The sequence below is a fragment of the Eulemur rufifrons genome, chromosome 18 (assembly GCF_041146395.1).
Source record: "Eulemur rufifrons isolate Redbay chromosome 18, OSU_ERuf_1, whole genome shotgun sequence".
NCBI classification, from domain to species: domain Eukaryota; kingdom Metazoa; phylum Chordata; class Mammalia; order Primates; family Lemuridae; genus Eulemur; species Eulemur rufifrons.
In genome coordinates, this window is record NC_091000.1 from 685,558 (window position 1) to 712,791 (window position 27,234).

Genomic DNA, 27,234 nt, shown 5'->3' on the forward strand with positions numbered 1-27,234 from the left:
CTCCGCGCGGTGGTGGCGCGGGGTCAGGACACCCGCAAACACTCCCCGGAGGATGACAGGTGCGACCCGAGCGCTCCCCGAGCAGGTGCGTCACAGGCCTCCTACTTGGGGGCTGGAAGTGGCTCCTGATCTCAGAACCGACTCCACGCTGTGGGAAGAGCCCCCTCGCCTGCTGTCCGCGGGCTGACGCCCTCCGGGCTCTCTCGGCCACTCGGGCCCCAGGTGGGCGGAGGCCCCGTCTGCACGGCCGCTCCGTCTGGAACACGGGGCTGACTGGCACTAAGAGGGGCCTTGTCATTGCCTCAGCCTGGGGGGGGGGGGACACACGGCAGTTCTGCTCACGTGTCATCGTCCAGGGCAGTCACAGGCCTTGCCCGACTGAACGCGGTGCAGGCAGGACGGGCGCTGGGGCTGGCGGGCAGCCGGCGGCAATAGGCTCTTTGGTCCACAAATCCAACTTCCCTCTCCGTAGGGAACTAGCTTATCCGCGTAAAGCCGCAGTTCAACCCCTGTCTGGGGGCCTCCTGTGTCTTATTTTTCAAGCAGTTCTGCACTCAGGAAGGGAAGAAACGGGTAATTTATGTTGAATCCCTAAAATCTTCATGAGCCATAATATTTTAATATTTTGGGTGTGGCCTTTCCTTTTGTAAAAGTGAGGTGGGACCACTTTTGTCTGCTGTCCTGAGTCTCCCAGTACAGTACGAGATGACACTGACGTTGCGGGAAGCCGGTCACACTGTTGCCTCGTATGAGCTCAGATTGAATGAATCTCTGAGCTGAGATTTTCGGTTTGGTTTGGAACTTAAGATTAGCGCCGTCAAGCACACGGAGGAGACACGAGCTGAGATTAAACAGACCTGAACTGTGAACAAGAGGGTCAAACTGTTTCAGGCAGCAAAACTCAGAAAGGGAGGGGACTGAGGGGTCGATTTTAATACAATAATGAACACATTTTGAGATCTGCCTTTTTCTTTTTCTTTGTTGACAGTGAAAATCAGACACATTAGTATGGAAGGAATAGCTAATCTTAACTCATATTTTGATTTCCAATTTGCATAAGCAAAGATAAACATTACTTGCAGAAAGGGAACTATGAACTTTGATATTCACATTTTATTTATGCAGACAACCTCTGAAATCTTTCCACGATTTGGCGTTGTGGGAGCCAGAAAAACCATCGTTTGTTCCAACACATTACTCACCCTCTCTTTTCAAAATGCCCGTGAGGCTTGTCTTCTGTGGTTAGCGCTGGACGGCATTTGGAGTTTCTGCCTCAAAATGTCAGGAGAGACTCGAACTCGCGTCTCACATGGGGATGCGCCACGTCCCGGGGTTGCTGCTCCTGCACAAATGTCACCCTGGGTGCCTGAGACATCCGATTCTCCCCCTTTCGCCCTTCCCGTGGGACCCTCAGCCTGTGAGCCCGTGCCTGGGCTTCTGGCCGGAGCGTAACTCAGCTTGGTGGGACTGAGTTCGGTCCTTGCGAAATTCCCGAGGACCAGCGCTTTCAGAGACGGCGAAGATTGGGCTCAGCCGGGCTAAAGGTTACAGTGAATACGGTCAGCGACGATGATTCGGAAGGAAAAATCCTGCGAGGAAGCTCACTGGGACTTTTCCTGGCGCCAGGCCGCAGGGCTGTAGTGTTTGCCGGGCACTGTCATAGTTCCTTCCCGACGCTGACCCCGCGTGGCCCTCCCGGGCTTCTGGGGGCCACCCGGCGCGGGCTCTGGCCGCCGAGGAGCCGTCTGCCCTGAAGTCTCGGTCGGGAACCGCCGCAGGCGGGGCTGGGCGTGCGCAGCGTGAGCCAGCAGGGCCCCGAAGTCAGGACAAAGTGGCGTAGATGACACGGACCCTCAGCTCGCTCGGCGAGGCCTCTGCTCCTGGACGCGGCTTCCCCTCCGGTGCGAGCCGGGAGGGCAGCCCGGCGCCGAGGGCCCCCAGCGCGCGTGAAATGCATTAACGTCCGCAAAGCAGGCAGAGCTGCCGGGCATGTGATATGTGCTCACAAACCCAGTTCCTGTTATTACTAATATTATATTATATTATCATATTATTATCACTCAGTGTGTCGTTGCTCAAAGATGTATTTTTACGACTCAAAATGTGTTTTTATTTTTGCTGCCATTATTGCAAAGTGAGCTATGAGACGTGGTTCTTAGAACTGGGAGCAGGGAAGAGCAGGTGAAAGATGCACAGGTGAGGCCGGTGCGTGGCGGTGCGGGGAGCGTGTTAGCGGACAGTGCGGGGTGGTGCCGGGTGTAGACAAGAGTCCTGGAGCCGTTTAAGTCTCTGAGTCAGAGCGAGACGGGTCCGGGGACCTGCAGGTGACTCGAGCCTGGGATCAGGCGGTATTCAGTGGCGACCAGTGACGAACAGGCAAGGGAACCGGCGGGCCCTGCGCGAAAGGGGATCCCTTAGTAATAATTCAGTATCAACTTCAGCAGCGCTGGAAAAACTTAAACATTATTTAAAATAATTATCTGCGTTTTTCCCACTCATTGCTATTTAATCGGCAGTCCTGGAGCAGTAGGGCTGGAACGGTGAGATGAAAACAGAGGGAAGAAGCCGCAGCGGTTCACACGTGGAGATCCGGGAGCTCAGTGTCGCCTGCGCTGCCAGGGGCTGCTCGGAACAGTCGGTGCTTCTGCAGCGTCGCCACCCAAGTGGGCACCTGGGGACCACGGCGGCAGGAGGTGAGGGGACGTTGCCAGGCGTCTGGGTGGCGGGAATGTCGTGTCGGTCCTCAGACGCGGTTGCGGTCGCGGGAACCCGGGAGGAGGGACAGCGCGGTGGGGGAGGGGACGACGCCTGCACAAGCCACGCCGGCCCCGCTACCGCCGCGGCCATTGGACACATCCAGGAAACTTGGCGGGAAAAACCCGCTTACCAATGACATAGCCATGGCCTTGTCCTTTTTACTTCACAAACATTCAAAATTTACCAGCTGCAGTTACTACAAAATGGGGAGAGATGTGGTCTTTTTCACAGATTTCGTTTCTATTTAATTTTTCGGAATGAAATCATTACTGGCTTTGTGTCTTAGAGCTGCTCCCGCTGAAATCCTGTTCCCGGACTTCAGAAAACTGACTAATGGGCAGGACATTTCATGGGTTACGAAGACGTCACTAGCTGATCACCATAACACAAAGCTTAACAGGTGCACAAAACCTGCAAGCCAGAGAACGCACCGCGGCGCTCTCTGCATGGCCGGGTCAGTGGCCGGGTCAGTGGCCGGGTCAGTGGCCGGGTGTGTCCACCTCGTGGGCTGAGCATCGGTGACTCACAACTTTCCAGTGCGCCCTCCGGCTGAGGCTGCTCTCTCTTCTTGCCCACACTCACCCTCATATTTACTCTAGAAATTCCTAAAGAATCTGCCTGACTCTACCAGGCCCACGTCTGTCCCCGCCCTTGTTCTAGAACCATCTAAAGCAGCGGGACTGTCACTTGCCCAGAGCTCCCTTTGCTCCGGAACCGGCTGCGGCTTTCCTCGTGTTTACTTTAAACTCTGAGTTTGAAGGGCAAGGTGACCAGGGAGTAGCCTTGAGTCCAACCAGGGCTCCCCAAATTTGTTGCCATGGCTTATCCGGCTCCGCCAACCGCTGCTGTGGGATTTGGGGTCTGGTTAGGGAAGATTAAAGTGGTGGGTGGTGCAGCGTTCTTTGCTTAAAACCTAAAATATTCTTCCTTGTGGATTAAATACACAGAGGTATTTTGAAGCCAAGCATGTGTGTAATTAAAGTGACAAGTGCCAACTTCCTGCAAACCTGGAGCTCCCACTGCGCATGGGCTCTGTGTCACCCACAGGAGGCGCCAGGGGACGTGGGAAGGAGAGGTGGCACTGGGTTTGGTTGGGTCCCTGGCAGGGAAGGGCCCTGCGGGCTCCGGCCTGTGCAGGTCGGGTGTGTCGTCCCCTCCCTCTTATTCGCAGATGCAGGAGGGCGGGTGCGGCTGCTGGGGTCACGGCACAGGTTCTAGATCCTGATGTGGCAGCCGTGAGCCGCCCGCTCCCGAGGGCCCTAGTGGCCTGCCTGGGTGAACATGCCGCTGGCCTCGTGTCACCTCCCAGAGTCTTCGGGGCTGTCCCTACACAAAGCAGCGGAAGAGCAGAAAGTCCTTTTTGTTTTCCATCCGGGAAAACCTTTCGAACTCAGTGTCACTATCTATGAGTTTTGCGACACAAACCACGATGCCCACTTCGCTGTGTTTCTGCTGTTCTCCTAATTGCCGGTCCCTCAGGCTCATTTGCTCCATCCCGAGCTCCCCGCCTTCCCTCTGCCTCCCTTTTCCTTCTCTGTGTCTCGTTCAGCTGACAGTGTCACCTGCTGCAGCATGACAACAGAGTTCCCAGTGAGCTCCTAGGTCTTGATGGAGAGAACTCCACAAAGAATGTGAAAAGTGCCAACGCGGTTTTTATTTACCTGTGATAAGGTAGGAAAAGAGGGAGATAAACCAAAGAACAAACTGTGTTCACGATCCTAATATTTTCGCGTGAGTCTCACAGACCCTCTCTGATAAACAACAAGATTTTAAGAATCTAACAGCTCTGTCTGCAGGCCCAGGACAGAGACTAGCATGTCTCGATGTCTGTGGGTATCTCTTTCGCCTAACGGGGGAATCCCAGTGAGATGCACTCTGTCCCCTGCCCATGCCACACCCGTAATGCTGGTCATCCTGCTCATGAAAAACACTATTCCCTCGAGTACAGAGTAAGAGACGCCCTTGCTTCTCGGACGGAACCGTCCGCTGGGCTGCGGGGCCTGCGCCAGCGTCTCTGTTCCGTCCTGCGACCGTGTGGCTTTCGCTCTGCGGAGCTCCCCTGGCCAGGTTCAGGCTGAGACCCCCATTTTCCCGGTCTGTCCTCGCCAGACGGTGGCCAGACAAGGCGACCTCCCAAGCACACGCCAGCACTTCCTCGCTTCTACGAAAAGCGAGCGAGCAGATCCCAACCTCTGCGTCATGCGGCCTGTTTCTTTCCGCGCTGTCCCTAGAAGTGAACGTGGGCATCGCTGCGGACAAGATGAAGCCAACCAGACCAGCCGCCCTTATCGTCGGAAGCTAAGTGTGGGGAGAAAGGAGGGTGAACACGCTCGCAGTCCGGCTTGTTCAGCAGGGACCGAGCAGCCCCCTACGGATCTCACCCTGCTGCGCTGGCCGAGCCGCAGCAGGTTGTGAGCTTGAAGACGGTGTTTTCATTGCCCACAAAAGCTGGATAAACATCTCTAAGGGTTTAAGAGTCAGTTGAGAGCAGTAATGTACATTTATTAGAAGATACATAATTTTGTATGACTCAGGCATTTTATGATTATAGTCAGTGCCAGAAAATAAGCAGAAACATTTGTGTTCACGCACATGGAAATGCAGAGAAGTGACTTCGCCTCCCTTTGACCACGGTGCCCCCGTGCTGGGGGAGGGGAGTGAGAGTGCGGGGCCTGAGACCCCCCGCCGGGCAGTCAGAGGAGGAGGGAGATGAACGGATTTCATCCCGAAAATAGGGCGTTTCCTCCATAAATCCAGTGACAGTGATTTATTAGCAAGGACTTGGTCATAAAAGTTGCCTATTTGGCAGGTAAAAAATGTAAGAATTCACTTTTTCGTGCTGGGTCGTGTCAGGAGCAGCCTTGGTCCAGCAGAGCCCCTGCGGCCTGGGTCCCCCAGTCCCGCGGTGCGGCGGGTCGGGGCTCTGTGGTCGCCAGGGGGCAGTGTGCGCCAAGGAAAGGCTCACACACCGCGTTTCCCAGCTGCGAGCAGTTTAACGTGCTTTTAATGGCAAGGCAGTTTGACAAGACTCTGGAGAGAGGTGGCTGTGTGCTGGGAGTCAGGAAACGTGAGGCTGTGTTTTGCAAAGTGCTGCAGAACCTGATTGTCCTCGAGAGTGAGAGACGTCTCGGTTCTGCAGCCTGGAGCCCTCAGACAGTTCGAATCCATAAGTTGGTTTCGAATAAGCTGCAATAATCTTGTGATGTTCTTCTTTCTTCTGCCCTAAGGAAGGTTTGACGCGTCCCAGATACGAGGAAGTATGTGGAGACGGAACTGCTTTAGTCACATAAAGAAAAAAGAGAGGGAAACACTGGACCCAAGCAAGTCGCCCTCTGCCCAGCCCACCCCATTCAGGTGTGACCGCCTGTCCTTGCTTTGGGCACTGTGTCACCTGCATGGTCTCACCCTGGTCTTCAGTCTCCTCCTAGTGTGTCTAGAAGCCCCCTCATCTGTCAGAGCACCCCGTCGAGCAGGGGACCCTGTCGAGCAGGAGACCCCATCGAGCAGGGGACCCGCTCCTGGCGCCATCAGGAACACGGAGCCGGGCTGGACTCGGCGCTGACCTCCTGGTCCACCGTGTCCTGCACGGACGCCTGTGAGCATCTGCTGAGTGGCCGAAGAGCAGGGTGCCAAGATTGGTCCTCACGTTGCTTATAATCCAGCAGCAGAGAGAGACATTAAGTAAATAATCTCGTAAGTAACAAAATCAGTCAATGAAAATTATGAGAAAGGCTATGAAAAAGCACAATGTTATGTCATTTTATAACCGATGGTCCGACTTGATTCATTCCACAAATGCTCACCGACTGCCTACCCCGTGCTTGGCATTAGTTTGTGCAAGGACACAGCTGGCTCTGCCCGAGGAGCAAATGAGGCCATGGTAGGTCACTCTCGGTGTGTGGGATGAGTGACAGCAAGACTCCGATACGCAGCAGGTGTTGCTCTCTCTGCGGGTGTGAATCACTCTGGACTGTTCTCAAGAGGCAGGACGTGGAAGTCAGACGTATTTCTGGCTGAGAAACACAGAACAGATCGGACAATAAAGTACCTATTTGCCACATGTCACGGTTTTACCTAGACTCCCAAACAGGGAGACTGAAAAATAATAACGGGTATTTATTTAGATCTTAGTACAAGTGAGGCACTGTCCACGTATTATCGTGCTCGCCACCCTGTAGGGTAAGTCGAGTTTCCTGTTTCACGGATCAGGAAACCGAGGCTTGGAGTCTTGACCGAGGGTGCAAAGCTAGTGAGAAGCTGGCCCAGGATTCGAAAGAGGCTGTCATCTCTCAAGTTCTCCAAACCAATGACTCATCTTTTTCCTAACACGACCTATTTTAGTGGATCACATCTGAAATACACTGCTCACAACTGAAGCCTTTGACGCAGGAATGCACTTCTGAGGATCATGAAGACAAAACCCCATGAGAACATTAATGTAGACATATGTACATATATATATATATAATTTTTTTGCAGGAACTAGGTAATTGTGTTTTCACACAGGTATCTGCTCCTGTAAAGATTCTGAAACTTGGGCAATTCTTTCATAGCCGCCTGGACTTCCAAACGCAGCCAAACCTCTCAGATGCCTGAGCTTGGTGACAACACCCTGGGTGGCGGTAGCTGCTGGTTGGCCTGGTGACGGCGGGAGCGGCTGAGCCAGGTGGTCCCTGCTCTGCTCCCTCACGCGGTCAGGTCGGCCGCCCTGCGCCGTGGTGGCGTGACACGGGCTCCCTGCCAACGTGCACTGAAGCCGACACCGCGGCCCGGGGTTTGAGGAGAGAAAAAGTTTATTGTGAGTCGACCAGCAGGGACACGGGAGGCAGAGCTCAAGTCCGTCTCCCCAGGCTGGGGCTTGGAGCAGTCAGGGGGTCAGGGGGGACGGGTCAGGGGGGACGGGTCAGGGGGGACGGGTCGGGGGGACGGGTCAGGGGGGTCGGGTCAGGGGGGATGGGTCAGGGGGGACGGGTCAGGGGGGACGGGTCAGGGGGGACGGGTCAGGGGGGTCGGGTCAGGGGGGACGGGTCAGGGGGGACGGGTCAGGGGGGACGGGTCAGGGGGGATGGGTCAGGGGGGACGGGCTGGGGTGCGGGGGACGGGCGGGCCGGCTTTGATCGGAAGGACGTCAGACGAGACCATGACGGCAAAGCGTGGAAAGGGGTCTTACCTTTGCACATTCCTAGACGAGGGACCCCTCGCTCGTGAAAGCATCCCAGTGTTCAGGTTCCAGTCACCCCTCAAACTCTTGGTTTTGTAGGGGGGTGGCGAGACTTCAGTTCAGGGTGTTATCTGAGGTCAAGGCGTCCCTTTCTGCGCACGCCCTGGCTGGTGGCTTGCGACTCCTTGGCTCTGCGCCTGGACAGCAAGCTGACGTCCGTTACCAGCAGACGAGGGCCGGTGACAGCGGGTCTGGCGGTGACAGTGGTGTTATGTCATGGCAACAGGACCCCTCTGGTGTCCGTGTGCCCCACAGAGACTGGCTCAGGATCCAATCTGTGTAGCTCCATCGGACTTTTATATTATTATTTTCTACCAATAACATGAGCTTCCTTCCGAAACCAGCCCCAAACCACGTCTTCCACGCACTGCGGGAAACTGCCCCGAGCTGGGCCGTGCTGATGTCGGGGCCACGTGCGGGTGGGGGTGTCTGTGCCCGCATCGCTCTTTCTGCGTGTTTCAGAGGCATGCTCAGCGCTCGGGCTGTCGGGGCTGGCAGAAGCACCCGTTTTTGGAAGGACATCTTGGTATTCCAATGTAAAGGCAAAACACCAAATCGTTTATTGACGGTGTGATTGGAAACTCGGGCTCGGTCTTTATCGGTTAATGCTGCGCCTTCCCCAGACAGTTTCTAAGCAACAGCTCAGGGCAAAGGGGACCTTACTCTGTTCTCGTTTTTCTCGTAGCATTACACGTGTTTGGTCTGAAAAGGCCACATTTTGGAGCACATCCAAATCACTGTGTGCGTGTTCCTTTCTGGACCACAATTTCTCCAACACAAATTAAATTTAGAAGCTTCCTATAGTTCCAGATGGTCAGAATCTGAACATATCTAATTACCATTTCCCGCCGGAATTAATGCCAACTGGGGCCGAGCTTCTGTCCGAGGACATCGGCTTTCTCCTGGGTAAGTTCTGTTCCCGCACCTGCCTGTCGCCAGTTAAGGTGAAATTAAAACGTTCACTCTGTTCACAGGATTCCTGCCTTCATCGAGCTTGTACGATCGGAAGAGGGAAGCAGCAAAGCTTCTCTTAATTTAAACTGTTCAAAATGGAGGAATTTTTACATAGAACAGAGAGCTTCACCATATCTGTTATTTCTGAATTTACTCCTCTTCTTTTTTCCTTATCCTGAATGAAAGTTGCACAGAGCTTGTGTAGCTAATTACTCCCCCTCCAGGTATTGTGGTTTTTGCACTCTGTTAGCTATTATGGGAGATACAAAAAGGGACAAGATTTAATTCTATACCCTAGAAATTTATAGTTTTATAGAGAAGCAGATCAGTTAAAAACATACTATAATATTGTCAGTTCTGCATCATAAAGAATTAAACAATTTGTCTTTAGAGGAGAGATTAGGGTTAGTGGTGGACAAGAGGTTCTCTGTGTAGCCTGAATGTGCTTTTTCTACTTGGGGAGTTACAAACAATCCAAATAAATTCTAGCCATGTTTTAAATTTCTTCTTTTCCTTTCTTTCACTCTGAGGCTGAAGCGGAAGCATCATAAAGGCAGCGCAACACCAGCCCTGGGCCTCCCTGCGCTGGGGCTGCGGAGCCTCCTCCCTTCCCTCCGAGCCCGTCTGGGGCTCCTAACGCACTCCGTGTTCCACTGAAGATGCGACGTGAGCGCGTGACACCTCCAGCTGATGTGACTGCTTTGGTGCATATAATACAGATGATGTTCTTCGATTTTTAAAAATGTTTCCCACCTCTTTTACCTTCAGCAAGTCATCAACCTGTGAGGTCTACTATCACACCCATCAGTTAGACTATGGCTAACCAGGTCAACGGCTCCGAGACATTCATGGGGAAGAAGAGGGCCTTTCATGGGCAGCGTGAACTGTTCACACAGGCTCCTTCCGGTCAAGTGTCTCTGAGAGCGTCCGGTAAACAAAGGAGAAAATGCCCATGTGCCAAGAGCCAGCTGCCAGCGCGTTCTCATCCGTGGGTCACTTAGGGCCTGATCTGTCTCCTTTTTAAGAAGAACTGTCCATCAAGTTCAAATGTACAACGGTCAATGTGGATAAAAGACCACCAGGCATTTACATGGAACCCCCAGACGTCTTTTCACCAGTCATTTCAACTTCAAGTTTGAATCCAAACTCATCAAAGGAAGAAAAAAAACTATTAAAACATTACACATTCTTTAAAGAAAGATTCAGTATTTTACTTTTCTGACAGTTGAAAAAAAGGATTTAAATATATTTCAAATGGAATTTGAAGTATTTCAAATGGAAAAAAAAGGCTTTCATCCCTTTGTGGAATTGGGAGGCAGACAGACTGTCCCGGAAGGCGCCGCAGACCAGGGGCAACCACGGCACACGTGGCCCGTCCCCTGGATGGGAGCACGGCTGCGGCTTCTCTGTTACCTTCTCCTCTCTGAGCGGTCACCGACGAGGGTCACAGGAAGCCAGCTGCTGGGCGTGGCTTCCTCAGGCGCTGGTTGCTGGTTTACCTGGGGTGGAAGGTGTGGCGTGGAGGGAGCGAGGGGTCACTTTGGCCAGACTGCAGAGCTGACGCAGAAGGACGACCCTCACCCTGGTTAAGCTCGCACACGTGGCACCCACAGAAGACCCGCGTGGTGCGGCACGTGGGTGCCACGTGCACTTGGGGTTCAGGACACTAAGCGAACATGTGTTTTAATAAATGCCCTCTGTGCGCACATGAGACGCAGCGGGCTCTCAACCGTTTGCTGAATGAGAATAACAATGTATCTCGTACAAGGAGAAACCTGGCCTGACGCCACCAGCAAGCACCCAGGCTGGGGGTGGGGGCAGGCTTGTGGCCTCCTGAGCCCCCAGGCGCCAGTGGCAGCCCCCCTGTAGTGACAACCCAGTGTCTGCAGACGTCGCCGCATGTCCCGGCAGCACTGAGTGCCCGGCTGAGAACCACAGTGACGAAGGACTCGGCGGCCAGCACAGCCTGGCCTCCCCGCGCAGCTGTTTTCAAACGCGTCCGGAGCGGGCGGGAAGGACGGCGCCTTCCGTTCCGACCGCTGGTGAATAAACGCGGGTTACCGGCCCCCAGGGCCGCCAGGTGCCACCAATCGAGTGGCTTAGACAGCAGCAGCTCACCGTCCGGCTCTGGAGGAGACAGTGGGAGGCGGTGTTGGCGGCATCTGGCTGGGGGACCCCGCGCCGGCCTCTCCCCGCTGTGGTGGCGCCGCGACCCTGCGGCTTGTGGCTGACGCCCTCCCTGTGTCTCCCCGTCATCCTCCTCCTGCATGTGTCCGTCTTGGGCCAAACTTCTCTTCCTGTAAGGACGCCGATCTTGCTGGATTGGGGCCCCTCCTCGGTGACCCCAGTCTAGGCTGACAGCTCTGTGACGACCCAGTTAAGGTCACTGGGGGCCTAGAGGTTCTGCCTCCAGCATGGCTTTTTTGGAAGGGACACAATTCAACCCGGAACAGTGGGATTATTATTATTATTTTTTAGAGATGGGGTCTTGCTGTGTTGCCCAGGCTGGTCTCAAACTCCTGGGCTCCAGCAACCTCCCGCCTGGTCGCACACCTGGCCCCACGGCAGCGCGACCGCAGAGCTGAGCGTTTAGTGCCGGATGGGAGCCTGGGGCGCTGAGCCACTGACGGCTTTAATTTCCTCTCCTGGGCCACATCTCTGCCTCCCGGAGGACAAAGCCGCGGGACGGGTCTCACCGGGATCTTCCGGCACCTGCTGGGCCTCGGCGGAGGCCGACGCGGGCGCAGCCGCCCCGCTCCTCGCTCGGCCCTCGCGGCGCAGATTCCGTCCCCAACTCTCCGTCCCCCGCTCACGCCAGACCAGCGCCGGCTCCTTCCGATTGCGCATCATTTAAAATTCCATTTTAATTTTCAGTTGGAAAATTAAATGTACACGTATTTCCTAAAGGAATGAGTAGAGCACATTCGAACAGAGCGAGTGTGTGCAACGAAGAATAAATCTGCCGGCTTCAATTCTCCGATCTTTGTCTCCAAAGGCAACAGTTGTGGCAGTTTCTTGTATGTCCTCCCGGAGTGTTTCGCACGTAGAGAAACACGCTCCTATCACTTTCTGTCCTCTGAAGCTGGGTGCGGGTCGCCCACCCCCAAAGACAGACGCAGCGTCCGTGACTCGTGCGGGAGGGAAACAGAAGTAAGGGCAGGGTCACCGAGCGCAGGGTCACCGTAGAACCGAACACTCGGGAGCGATCAGAAGTCACGTTTGCCGCCACCAAGGAGCCACAGACGTTCCGGACGCCGGGAAGCGGCAGGGCGGTCGCGGGGCTGCGGGGAGGACCGGCGGGGACCGTCCTGCGGAGCCGAGAACCAAGCCCCAGGCCAGGCCCCTCGCCCCGCCGCGGCTGGAGAATTCCCGGCGACTCTGAGTGCGATGAAATTGCTCTAGTTGCGGACTCCTAGAGGCTGGTCCATGAGGATTGAGAAGGACGCCGTCTGCACAACCTAAAATTTAGTGCAGGGTGACGCAGCAGGTGCCGGTGGAGAAGCTGCAGCGGGTTATCCAGAGGGTCCGGCTGACGTCACTGGTGAGGGGGCTGCACCGAACAACAGTTTTCCAAGTAGACGAGGCAGCCTTCAGGTGGAGGAAGATGCCATCTAGGACTGTCATAGCCGGAGAGGAGAAGTCAACGCTCGGTTTCAAAGTCTCCAAGGACAGGCTGACTCTCTTGTGAGAAGCTAACAGCTGGGGACTTGAAGTTGAAGCCAGCGCTCATTCACCATTCTGAAAACCCTAGGGCCCTTAAGAATTGTGCAAACCTACTCTCTCTGTGCTGTAAAATTGGAACAACACAGCCTGGATGACAACACATCTGTTTACAGCATGGTTTACTGAATGTTTTTAGCCCGCTGTCGAGACAGACTGCTCAGATAAAAAAGATTCCTTTGAAAATATTACTGCTCATGGACAATACACCTGGTCACCCAAGAGCTCTGATGGAGACACACAAGGAGATGAATGCTGTTTTCACGCTGCTAACACAACACCCATTCTGCAGCCCATGGGTCAAGGAGTAATTTCAACTCTAGAGTCTTGTTACTTAAGAAATACAGTTTGTAAGGCTGTATCTACCATAGTGATTCCCCCGATGGATCTGGGCAAAGTAAGTTGAAAATCTTTTGGAAGGGACTCAGCATTCTAGATGCCATTAAGAATATTTGTGATTCATGGGAGGAGGTAAAAATATTAACATTAACAGGAATTTGGAAAAAGTTGATTCCAACCCTCATGGATGACTTTCAAGACTTCAGTGGAAGAAGTCACTGCAGATGTGGTGGAAACAGCAAGAGAGCTAGAATCAGAAGTGCAGTCTGAAGATGAGACTGAATTGCTGCATCTCGGCAAAGCTTGAGTGGATGAGCAGTTGCTTCTTAGGGATGAGCAAAGAAAGTAGCTTCTTGAGATGGAATCTACTCCTGGTAAAGATGCTGTGAACATTTTTGAAATGACAGCAAAGGGTTTAGAATATTTCATAAGCTCAGTTGAAAAGCAGTGGCAAGGTTTGGGAAGATTGACTTCAACTTTGAAAGAAATTCTACCGTAGGTAAAACGCTATCAAACAGCAGCACATGCCACAGAGAAGACTTTCGTGGAGGAAGAGTCCATTGATGTGGGAAACCTCACAGTTGTCCTATTTTTAGACATTGCACAGCCACCACCCCAGCCTTGAGCAATGACTGCCCCGGTGAGCGAGCACCACCGACCCGGCGGCAAGACTTTCCACCAGTGAAAAGGTTGTGAGTCGCTGAAGGCTTAGATGATGGTTAGCCATTTTTAGTAATGAAGTGTTTTTAAATTACGGTATGTACATTTTTTAAGACCTAATGCTATTTTACTCTTAATAGACTGCAGCATGATGTAAATATAACTTTTGTGTGCACTGGCAAAACCCAAAGTTTGTGTGACTCACTTTATGGTGGTATTTGCTTCCTTGCGGTGGTCTGGAACCAACCCCACAACTGTGCCTGTATTTGAGAGATCTCTAAGTAGAGCACTGCGCTCCATTTTTGACTTTGCTAGGAGTCGTTGTGTTGGAAAAGAGAGAAGAGGAGATTGCGGCGAGGGAGTCTGCTGAGGGCGAGCTAATGAGGAGGACGCCCCTGTCGAGCAGCCCCTGGAACATGATTATTCTCCCAGCAGGGCCTGGGGCAGCCTGGGCGGCTGAGTGCTGGGGAGAAGGGCGGCGGGAGACGAGCGAATGTGCCCTGGAGTCCTGTCATGCTCAGCCTGGACTCTGACATGGGGCTAAATGTGCAGAAATTTCTATGCTCAGATGGCGAGGGACCAGTAGAGAATCAGCCATGTGTTCACCTAAATTCTTAGTCAGATATGTTCACAAGAGTTTGTTCAGCGGTTTCTGCTTTCAAAACATCCATGTCACTCTCTTTGCTGCAGGGAGTCCCTGCCACCTGGAGTGTATTAAATATTACCTCTTGTCTGGGCTGGAACTTTGGGTAATTTAACTATCTCGTCAGGGCTTCTGTTTCCGCACGGGAAGTGCGGATGATCGTGCTCACTGAAGCTGCCCTGAGAGACGCTGGGGAAACCGGAAAGGCAGGGAGGAGAGAGCAGGTGGGAAGGCGTGCTGATGTGCGAGGCAGCCGGGGGATTCAAGGAAGCCCCCACGGTGTGGCCGTGAGCCTGTGCTTTGGCCGAGGGAGCCCGGGAGGACCGAACGTGGAGGCCTCTGTGCGGGAGTCAGCGCAGGACAGTAACAGGAGCTGCGTGAGCATCGGAGTGATGGCGAGCTGTGGCTCAGCGGGTGGCAGCAGGAAGCCAGTGTCCTCCAGGTGACGATCTCTGTCTGGTGGGAGATGGCGCTGCCAGAGGAAAGAAGTCTCGCTGGGAACATGAAGAGGAAGGAGTTGCCGCCTCAATAAATATTTTGGTGACATGGTCCGCAAGGGGCTTTCTGTAAGGAAGGGAAGGTGGAAAGGTCTGACCACAGCCTAGTCATTAAAGAAGTGCTCATTGTTTTTGGAAAAAGGAAACTAATAATGACAAACAAGAGATCTGCAAAGACTGTTAGAAACATGAGAAAAAGGTGCTGTGATGAGCTTGAGACCCAAGTGCCGGACCTTTCTTGAAAGAGAAGATGAAGATAATTTAAGGAGAAGGGTGAGAATAGGAGCTTCGACCCGCGGGTGATGTCACGGGGCCACCATGGCAGCCCACGGTCCAGCAGTTGGCGAGTGTGTCTGGTGCTCACCGTGCACCAGGCTTCTTTAGGGGTTGGGGACACAGTGGTGACAAGACTCAGTCCCCGCTGTCTTGGTGTTTATATTCTGTGGCACTTCAGATGATGAACCGATAAACAAAGACACCTACTGTGTAATGTCAGGTAACTGTGTTGTGGAGAAAAACAAGGACGGTGGGAGGACAGAGGCCGGCTGGCGCCTCCCTGCCAACACGGCACCTCCACAGGGCCCTGCGTGCACCTAGGGAGCCGGGCAGACACCTGGAGGAGGTTGCTCTCGTCAGGCACAAGGAAGAGCAAGTGAAAAGTCTTGGTTTGGGAATAGAGGACGTTGGCTTCCCTGCGACTTCGTGGGCTCCCCGTCCTGGGTGCCCAGCCCGGCCCGGGTTGTGGCAGGAGTGGAAGAAAATATTCCCGCGTTTGTTAACAGGTCAAACTAGTCAACCTTGAGATTTCTTTTCAGCTTTGAGATCCCATATATTTACCTGGATAAACACATGGCTTAGAACTTGAAAGAAATTCAGAAAAAGAAAAGAAGCAAAACTCTCTCTGGGAGAGTGAACAATAGAGCTCTAGGCTGAAGACTGTTTATGAATAACCTTCAATATTCACATTGAAACTTGGGGAGAAAATAGAGCTAAATATGAAATAGGATAGGGCGTGAGTCGTCAGAAGTTAAAGTAATTTGGGTCCTTCAGTTACGCAGAGATGCATACCTACCCTCCAAATGGTTCAGAAATGATAGGAAATGACTTGCAAGAGCTGATGCTGAACTTTGTATGGGGAGTAATTTTGTGAGAAACAATTGTTTGCACTCTTGCATGATGCAGCGTTTTAAATTAGAAAACCAGAGTGGCTGGAGGAGTATTTATAGATGTCTTTGGGCTCTTGTGAAGAAAAGTGTTGCCACGGATTTGCATTGTTCATGCGGTTGATTTCTTTTTACTTTTTAAAAATCAGGCATCTCATAAGGATAATTAAAATCAGAACCTGGCTGGGCGTGGTGGCTCACGCCTGTAATCCTAGTACTCTGGGAGGCCGAGGTGGGCGGATCGTTTGAGCTCAGGAGTTCGAGACCAGCCTGAGCAAGAGCGAGACCCCATCTCTACTAAAAATAGAAAGAAATTATATAGACAGCTAAAAAAATATAGAAAAAATTAGCCAGGCATGGTGGCACATGCCTGTAGTCCCAGCTACTCGGGAGGCTGAGACAGGAGGATCCCTTGAGCTCAGGAGTTTGAGGTTGCTGTGAGCTAGGCTGACGCCATGGCACTCACTCTAGCCTGGGCAACAGAGTGAGACTCTGTCTCAAAAAAAAAAAATAAATAAAAATAAAAAAAAATAAAATCAGAACTTATTTACTGTTGGACTAAAAAAAAATCTGCTGATCTATGTTTTTGTGTCTTTGTCCCTAGGAAAGGAAATTTATTTTAAAAATTACAATGAAGGATGTCGGTATTTCCTAGCAAGACTTGCAGCGTTATAACGAGGTATTTTATCTTTTGGAGCACACAGTAAGTGCACGAGTGACAGGTAACAGTGTGGGAATATTTCAGCCCCAGAACCTGACCATCAAAGGACACTTCCACAGACATTTGCACCTCACATCTTGACATTAATCAAGCAGCTTTGCAAACCACAGAGAGCTGTCAGTCTTTCTCGACATCGAGCACCTATCACAAATCAAGGAGACCTAATCTCCTGGAGATCGGGAGGGGCACACCGCGAGAGGGTGGGGACCCGGGACCACCACTGTCCCTCACAGGAGAGCACAGCCGAGGGCCGGCAGGGGGAAGTATCTGTGCAGCCTGACCGTGTCCGTCAGAAGAAAGTGCCAGGAATCAAGCCTGTGCCTGGGACGGCTCCCAGCTGAGTCGCCTCAGCCGCCGTTTCTGGAGCACAGACGTGGTGCCTCGGTGGTGCCCACGAGATCGGTTCTGCCCACTCCTTTGCTGAACACACGTGTGCGTCACACGTGCGCATTTGGCCAAAGAAGGGCCACGTTTTGCCAAGTCCTCGTCAGCAGACTTGTCTGGTGGCCCAGAGAGGACTCGCAGAACTCGGGAACGAGGCCGGGTTGGTGACAGGCGGGTCGGGCACCGTGGAGGTAGGACACGCCGTCCTGTCCGCACGCGTGGGGGGGGGGCGCTGTTTCTGCTCTAGTCTGTGTTTGGGCGAGGACATCGTCAGGGAGGCCAGGGGAGCTGGATTGTTGGAATATAAAAGGTATTTGGCCATTTTTCTTGAAATTCCCTGTCTTTTGTTTATTCGATTTCTGTATCATTGATTCTGCCTTTGGTTGGCTGTCTTGGCAATTCCATCCGGCGGATTTGTATTTGCATTTAATCTAGTCTCTCTTTCATCGTATGCTTTATACATCAAGCCTCTTGTCACCTAGAATTTCTTATTGTTTTCACGTTGTTTTTATTGCTAAAAACATTTATAGATCCATGGTTAGTTTTGTTCAATGATATATACATATACATTAATGCATATATTTGAATATAACTGGATCTTTTTGATGGTGATCAGTATTTTCTCATTTAAATTCCACGACATGGATTTAAGGAAGGAGACTGGCCACTGCTGCTCCTACCACCACTGCTGAAGCTGCAAAATCACGTGTATCAAATATTATTAATTTTTCTCGTTAGCACACAGTTGTGAGTGGTACTTGTGATTCTGAGCCACAGGTGAGCGAAGTTTCCCAGGCTTGGTGAATTGCTGGGGCTTCGTATGCAGCCCAGGCTCGAGAGCATTGAGAGACAGGGCCACGCTTGTCATGGCTGTCAACGTGCCTGTCACTGAAACCGCCTCTTCCCCTTCGCCCGGCGCACCCCTCTGATTCCGCGTGTCTTACCCGTCACGAGCTAGGAACTGGGTGGCCAGATTTAGTACAATAATGGCTATGTTCGTCCTGAGTAAAAACTCAAAGGCCTGCTCTAAACATGGTCATTGTTAGCAGATAGATACTGCAATACTTAGAGGTTTGGTTCAGGGAATTGTTTTCTTATTTACCTATTCTTTATTCCGTTTAGATACTGGGATTTCCAGATGAATGTGGTGTTGCTATAATATTTTTCAAATGTGTCCTCTCTGGCCTGCCAGTGACTATTCTGTGGATTTCACTGTGTAAAAGACAAACCTCCTCTGGCGTAGCAGCTGAGCCTTCCTGCCCCCCGCGCTCAAGTTGGAGGGATAATGAATATTGCATTTAATGCTAATTCATCCTGACAGTCTTGGTGAGATCTTGGAGATGAGTGTTTCTCAGGGAGCAGAGTTCTGTGCCCCATGAAATGTGCTGGGACTTCTAGAAGTCACATGGTGTCTCGGGTTGGCTCAGCTGAGGCTCTGCAAGGGCTCTTGGCTATCTTCCGGGTGAAAATCACAAGGCTCACATTGAAAGTTAAAGAAACTCTATGTAAGGCCCGAGGGGGAAAAAACTAGCTGGCTTTACTTAGAAAAAAAAATGAAGAAATTCAAGGTCACTCAGAAGAGATTCCAGCGCCAACACAAAGAACGTCGCAGACAGATGGTTTCTCCTGAGGGAGTATCTTCCCACGGAGGCATTTTTCCCCAGGCTGTGTTTAGCGCACGAAGAAAGTTCTAGGTGAACAACAAGCTGCAGCTGTTCCAGTCACTACTAGTTAATGAGATCATTAAGGATCAGCGGTGTAGTTTGTCTAAGACACAATGGAAAGAAAAATATTAGTAAATATGTCAGTAAAGGAAAAATAGAGAATGGTTGTATATTGTACATCTTGTTGGTGTAACTGATTTTGCCAGTGGCATTAATATAGAATTCGAAAGTGTGAAAGGTAGAAAAAGGGGCAAAGAGCGACCAGATCTGGGCCAGGGAAGGAGGTTGAGATGTGGGAGGCATTTCACCTGCGGCACAGCTGACGCTGGGAGCCTGGACCAAGGCGGGGTCTGTGTCCCCCATCGGGGGACAGGGGCCACGTTCGCCGTGTGCCTTGTGGGGTGAGGCCAGCTCCGCCTTTGGCTGGGGAGGGTCGCTGAACGATGAACTCACGGTGAGAGAAGGAGATTTGTCCGCTGTGCACAAGGGGAGAATCGAGTGGTCGCCGATGCCCAGCGGGTCTGGACGTTCACAGACCCTCATTGCAGAGGAGGAGACGAGGGGGACGGTGACTGGGGAGTGGCAGCGAGTGGCCGCTGGGGAGGACGGGTACTTGGAGAACGAATGGATGGGAACAGACTGACTTAGAAATGATGATCTTTGGAATTAAATTGACCTGAGAGACAGGTATCAGATTTAAAACGATTTGGGCCGGGTCTGGTTGCTTTCTTGATCTTTTTCCTGCAATGGATTGAGTTAACAGAGAGGGGAAGGGGAGTGAATTGTTCTTTTTCAGGGATCTGGTTTCCTATGAAGAAAGAGGGTAAGTCCCTTCCAGACCTGCTGATCTCTAAGGGCCTTTAATTCAAAATACTCCTTATACCAAGGAGTCATGCTTTGGGGTGAAATTTCCTGCTCTCCTTCAGTTTCCCTGTGTCATTAAAAAGTCCTGCCGTGTGATATCTAGGAGTATTGGCTTTGGAGTCAGACAAAACCATATTTGAATCACAGTTTTCTGACTTACAAGTTATGTTAGGGGTGTTAGGAAGATTAAAATGGAATCATTTTTCTGTACCAGTCAGAATTTATTTTTGCCTTTGCATCATAGAAAATCCAACGGTAAATGCCTGAAACATTAAGGAAAATCTCACGTAACGAGAATATTGGACGTAGGGTCATTCGGGTTGATTAATTCGGGTGCTTAGCAGAGATGTCAGGTTCTCTTCTTTCCTTCTGCTGTATCTGGCAATTTAGAATATGGTTAATAAACAGCTGTTGAGTTTTTCGTTAAAGAATTTTAAGATGAATGTGTCAGTTTAGTAACTAATGGAAATGTACAAATGTAATTCTGCACATCAGTTTTTTGTTTTCTCTCTTTATTTGCAACAGAGTGAACAATGCTGCTATTTCATGTTGTTTAATAGGGTCTACAATGCTACATATGCGAAGTTAGCTATAAATGCACAAAAGTCCCTGATTAGTCCTTTAGTTAGAGCCCGGCAAGGCACACACAGCTGAACAAACTAGGAAAATGGTGAAAACACCTTCAGTTAAGGGCCTGTTCCATTTACAAATCAGAATTTAGAGGCCTGGGGTAGGATTGACTTTATTATGTTAAAAGGCATACTTAGCACTTTGCTTTTTCCTGTACAGATTTAAACCAAACATAAGTAAGTTTCTTATGGAATTCATGGGGAATTCTTTGAAGATTTTCATTTCTAAGCATAGAACATTATTCAACAAGAATGTGGCTTCAGTCAACACTCTCTGAGTAAGTGTGGGTTGTTGCCCAGTTTTTCGTTTTCTTCCTTTATCAATCCTGTTATTAAATCAGAAACTATGTTGTCAATCTCTCTCTCTCTCTTGTGTGTCTGTTGGAGGAAATCCTTGGAAAATGTGAAAGTGAGGTTTGAATGTGTAGTGTTCAGTTACTTGTTTTCAAGAATCGTTTAACCATGAAGACTCCCAGGGTTCCTTCACTTTCCCTAGTATAGGTGGTGATCAGAGAAAACCTTAGTCGTCAGAACTATGGCAACAATTATAGTAACACAGTTAGCACGGTTGCCATTTACTTGCTAATTTAATTCAATTGTTGGTATTTTAAATATGTGGGTGATAGCTGCTGAGTATGGCGATATAAAGGTTATGACTTTTGGTTTTGGTGATAGTTTATGCAGCAACAAAAGGGTATATTTTTAGAAATCTCACTGTGCCTTGGACCATGAAGAAAGGAATTGTATTTTATATGCGTGCTACCCAAATTCCCTCATCATGTAGAATTTATAAGTAAAATGCCCTGGTTGGTTATTTGTTGAAAGAGGGAAGTGAGGGAGGAAGGAAGGAAGGAAGGACCCTCTTGAGTTCCAAACTGGGTAATAATAATATTAAATACTGCAGTTGAAAACACACGTTTAATTCCTACTATAGGCCAGATACTGTGCCTAGTGTCTAAGTATTCTGCATATACAAGACTGCAATTCTTTATTCATGATTCTAAAATTCAAAAACGTGGTTTTAAGCTCAATTAACAACAGGACAAGATGCCACCTGAATTTATGTGGTGGCAGAAATTGTCCTGAATGGACAATTTTTAATTTATAGTCTTTGTCTCACTTAGGTAAATACTGTAGGCTCTGCACACACGTTGTTTTGATTGCAGAGTGTGACCGGACATGGTAATGCAGTGTACTGTCTCTCCGAAGGAAAACAACTCTGAATGCTGAGACACTTTCGTCTAGGTGAGTTTGTATAATAGTTTTGTGGTAATATTAACTCCTTTAGTCTTCACAGCAACTTTATGAGGTTGGCACTATTATTGGTTCCATTTTACAGGGAAAGAAGTAGAAACGGAGAGGTTAGTAAAGGAATATTTACCAATAATGGGTGTTCTAAGGTCTGCAATTCTCTGGTTAGAAAATTCCTTGAATATACTTTTTTACAAAGGTTTTGATGTAACATCAGTCTCCGTGACACCTTTCAAATTTACCAGAGGGAAGAGAAAAGAGATGATCATGACGACTTACATGTTAAAACTTCTGGGATTTATAATAATAATTCTGCTACTATTTCTAGAAAGTTCCAAATGTATTAGGATAAACATTCAGAAATACGTTTATTGTGGGTGTTTTTTACTGCCAGAGTGTAATTGTTCCCTCCCATGTGGAGCTCAGTAATGTGGTAACAGGGGCCCTTTCCCTGACATCTGGCTTTATTTCTGCTCGTTGCATCTTCCAGACCCCACCCTCGCTCACTTGATGAAACGTGTGTCACGGCTCACTATGCTGTGAGAAGATTAAAAAAAAATGCTGGTGATAACTAATCAGCATTTACTTAATTCACAGTGCAGTATTAGCATTTGCTTAATTCATGGCACAATGGTAGTCTCGTTTAATATAAGGCTCTATCTCCAGTAATTATTATGGGCTTTTGCATTTCTATAGTTATTGAAATTTTACTTTAAGTTGCAATGTAATCATGTTTTAAATCAATTTTAAACATCTTTCTGTGTGCAAGGAAGACCATATGTAGCAATTTTACTTGGTTTCTTACAGATCATAAAGTTTGTTTTTAAATAAACATAACCCACTAATTAATTTCCCATAAATTCTTCTGGTTTGTCCGTGATTTGCTGGGCTGTGTGCAGGGTGGCTCTGTGACGGGCGGTGCACTCGCAGCCACTGGGGACAGTCTGTGGGCGTCGGTGGCGCTGGGACAGGGTCCTCGTTGAGTGTGGCCTTTGGCGCTCTTGCTACCTGGGGAGGCAGCAGTGTCCTTTGCTCTAGGCGTCAGCCAGCACCCGGCGTCTTACAGACCGCGGGGCAGAGGTTGGCCTTGAACCACTGCCCGGGAGAGGCCAGTGGCCCCGCGGACGGTGGCACTGTTTACGCTGCGATAAGCCCCCGAGGAATGCGGCAGGAGGATGCGCGGTCCAGCTCGGGCTGCGGCTGGAATGTGCAGCTCGTCCTTGGCTGTCGCCGGGCTGAACATGTTTTGACAGAATCGCCGCAGCTGCCAATGATCTGAGCAAATCCACGGCTGCTCCGCCCCCGCGAGTGTAGACTCCCATTCACTCCCTACCTGTCTGCACTCAGTCTGCCACACCGCATGGTCCCGGGAGTGTGAGCCTTGGTCCCCCGTCTCCCTCAGCCCGCAAGGCAGACGCAGCGCGCACTTGGCCGCTGCTGAGGCCTCCAGGGCCTGTCTCTGCTTACCTGATGCTTCCGATATTTTGTGAGGAACCACAGTTCTTCACAAACGTTGTCTTTAAATTTTCTGTGCCAAGTTCTAACTTGGTAAAGAACATGAGGCCAGGGCCCCCGTCTCTGTTTGTGAGCGAGAGTTTTTGGAATCTTCCCACGGCGCAGCCCACGATGGGACCGCTCTGTGCAGGACCGTTCATTTAGAAACACCCAGACTAACCCAGGACCATGGTTGAGATTTTATGTCAAAGAAGAAATGTAGTCAGAATGAAGAAATTTTTCTCTCCTGTTTCTTCTGCTTTGCTTCCCAGGAAAAATAAGAGCTGTTAATTTTGACCTCACAAGGACAGATGTAGCTTTTTCCTGGGTAAGGGGTGCGAAGGCGGCGAGACTTCCCACCGGGGAAGACGTTTAAACAGATAATACCCAGGAGAGCCATCGATCGTCTCTGAAGCCCCCAAGTAAAAGTCAATTTCAAGTCTTGTTTTGTTTCCCAAACTTGAGGGGATGACCCATTTCAGGCTGAGCAGAGACAGAACACCGAAAGCGGCCGCTGCGGCACCCGGCACCCGCGGACCTGGGCCGGGGAGAGGCGCAGAGCGGCCCCCGGATCTGCCCAGAACGGAGGTTTCCGAGCCGAGTGCGCGGGTCCCAGGTGCTGCCGCGAACGCACAGGGCGGCGGATGAGTTAATCCACGAGGGACGGAGCTGCCATCGGCGCCCGGGGCCACCGCGAGGGAGACCGCGGTTCCGCGTCGGGTCGCGCCGCGCTCCGTCTGCTGACGTCATGGTCTCAGAAGCCGAGTTTTTGGTGATTTCTAGCTAATTAATGAATGGAATTTGTAGGCATCTGTTTTGGTCTGGGGGTGCTGTGAAAACTTGCTGGAACACTGCGCATGCCCGAGCAGAGCAAGGCGGAGAACACCTGCTTTCAACTCCGTGCGCAAACGCGCTGCGGCGACAGCAGCTGGTGTTTACTCTAATTCCTGGTTTCATAGAAGGACATTGCCGACTGCGGATGTTAGACCGTGGCCCACGGGAATCTGTGCGTCGTGGTCGCAGGGGGCCGTTCTGCTCGGGTCCCGCGGACGCGGAGTGAGCGACGCCTTCGCCGCCGGCCGCGCAGCCCGGTGTTCCGGTCACAGAGCGCTCCTCGCTGTCCCCGCTGTCCCCGCTGTCCCGGCTCGCAGGTGAGGCCACGTCTGCAGTCCTTTGACCTTCTCACTCAGTTTTTAAGACTAAAAGAAGCTTAAATTGCTCAGTGGAGCAGAAAGCGCTCCGTGTTCGGGAAACCCCACCGGGGACTGCTCTGTCTTGGGACCTCGCGTCTCCGTCACCTCTGCGCGCCGGGCAGGAGTGAGATTAGTGAGCTGAGACTCTAGAACCGAAGATGAACGAGAGCGCGGAGGGTGACATGTAGGCAGATTATACAGTTGCATTTGTTCAGAATGTCAGTTTTGTAGCTCTTGTTCAAAATTCCCCAGTCCCGGGGCTGGCCAGCGAGCGAGCAGTTTCACGTGCTGTAATCTAACGAAAGCGTCGTGCGGGCCCCAAACCCCGTCCGCTGTCCCGACCCTCTGTGCCCCAGGGGAGCGTTCGCAGCCTACGTTCCAGTTGTTTGCATGTGAGGGCGTTTGGGCGACGGCCCCGGGTTAGGGACCTGTCACAGTGACAGCGCCAGCTTCAGCCACTGCGTGGGGACGTCTGAGCTCCGAACCCGCCGGCCGTGTCACGCCGCTGCCAGTGAGGTCAACCCCGGGCACCTGCACCGTCCCTGTCCACGTGGCCGCCGCCCCGCCGGGGCACCCGTTAGCTGCTCACCTGTGGCCGTCACGTGTGACCCGGGCACTGCAGAAAACCTGCGTCCTCGCTCCCGACGCCATCGAACCCCAGTGGGGAGCAGGTTCAGGAAGCCTCGAGCGGGAGCCCCCATCCCCCCCCACCCCTCCGCGACTGCAAACCCTGGTGGGCGAGTTCACCTGTTCACCTGTCCCTCCTCGTCAGTCCTCAGCTCGCTAGGACTCTGCCGAGACATTCGACAGGTACGTGGGTCTTCCTCATTTCATGTCAAATAAATACTCATCCTGGTAATTTCCTGTACACGAGACTCCCTCTGCATTCCAGGCCTCTGTCTGGGTCACGTGATCCTAAGTGGCACAGGGCCAGGTGTGACTTATGCCATAATCTCCAGCAGCGACCCACCCTCCTAAGTAGAGTCTTTTCCTAAATGAAATTTTTCCCGACTCAGATATATAAAGCAAAGCCAAGTTGCTCTGCTTCAAATCAGCACAGGAACCCTGCCCCCCTGGCCATGCCGCCCCAATTTCTCCTCCAGAAACTTCTCCCTCCACGTAACGCGCCTGGGACTTAGGGGAGCAGCTTTGAAAGACTAGATTGACACATTATTGGTAAACTTAGAAAAGCAAATCATCTTCTGATTGTCAGGAAACGTTCCATCTATTAAATGCATAGAGCGTCCCATTCTCGGCAGCTCCCACAATAGTGATTTAGAGTCCGTCCAACTACAACCTGCAGGCCAAGTGCAGCCACCACCCGATTTTGTAAATAAAGTTTTATTGGAAAATGCATATTTGTTTATGTAGCACTTATGGATGTTTTCATGCTACAGCGTCAGAGTTTAGAAGAGGCTGGACACCCTGCAGAGCCTAAAGTATTTATTATCCGGCCATTTAAATATTTGCCAGGAAGATATTCCCTGAGAGCCGTGTGCTTGGCCCTGTAATAAGCACAGTTTTTGTTAACCTGCGACCTACGAATCGCAAATAAGTGATTGAAGACATTCAAGTAACGGCTGTGGCTTAAGTCTGGTTTCTCACTCTTTGCCCTTTTGGAATGTGTTGACATTTAAAGTTGACATTAAACTTTATTTTAATTTTATTCCCTTTAAGTTCCGATAAGATTCGTCTCCACATTTGCAGTTTACCCCGCAGAAGAGGTGAATTCCCTGCTGACGGTCTCAGCTTAGAACGGGCTGTGCAGAGTCCGGACGCATCGGCCGGCTGTGGGAGTCACCATGCACCACAGACAGGGACCCTCCCGCCCCGGCTCGGGCTTTGACTAACTCCGGTCGATGTGCGGCTACATCCCTGCTTTCATCTAACCTGAACAAAGCCGCCGAGCCAGTGGCTCTGAAAAGCTTCCCGAGTCGGCCCAAGATGAAATAAACTCTCCTTACAGCAAAATAAACGGCGCCCTGCAAGGCCATTCTGCAGCACGGGCCGTTGGCAATGCCTTCCACTTTAATACTGCATCACAGCAGAGAGAAAGAGGGGACGGAAGAATCGGCTTTTACCAGCGAGAAAGATCTGAAAGATCTATATCCTCGCAAAGGAACGCTCCCCTCGGACCCTATTCTCTGAGAAATGCCAGTAACAGATAATCTAAGAAAAGGGGAAATCATTTGCTGGCCATCTTCAAGGAAAAGTGCTTATTTAGTTGAGGTAGCAAAGCATTTTAAATTGACTGGGGGCTTGAACAGATGTTTGTTGTTTGTTCATTTTTTAGATCAGTGATAATTTCCAGCCTGTGATCTTCAGCATGCAAAAGCTGTCAAGTCATAAATATTGCACAGATTTGGACTTACTGGCTTTTAATGTTCTATGGCCTAGAAGAAGCTACGCTGGACAACGGAAATCAGGAGGGAAGAAATGGAGGAAAGACAAAGCAGAAACGAGCAGGCCGCCCAGTGGAAGGCATCACTGTGGGAATGCCGGCGTCTGCTGCCAGCTGGGCGGCCGCGCTTGCTCCGTGGGCAGCTCCGCGGGCAGCTCCGAGGGCAGCTCCGTGGGCAGCTCCGTGGGCAGCTCCGTGGGCAGCTCCGAGGGCAGCTCCGTGGGCAGCTCCGCGCAGGGCCCCGCCGGCCCCGCCAGGTGTGTGCGAGAATAGAACCGACACACGCGGTGGGTGTAGCCACAATCGCCAGACTGATTTCAGGATATTTGAGGATTTACCTTTTTCCCACTCACGAAAATACCTCTAAAAGGCCAGAGTGATATCATTAGGATGATGGGGTGGATATGTCCTAGCACGTTATCCCTCGTGTGACGAGGACTTTTCGGTGGCAGCTGGTAGGAATCCCCTCCCTTCCTCACGTCATTCCCTTCCCCCCATCCGTGTCCAAATCCCCCTCCTGAGTTCCCTGAACCTGGATTATCAAACATCACTAATAAGTGGAAAATAGGTACAATTAGTCACCCACGTTTTCACCCAATCTCCTCCCACCTGGTTCCGGGGGGTTAGCTGTGCTGCCTCGTGGGAGTGGCCACAGTCGGGGGCTTCGGAGTGGGACAGA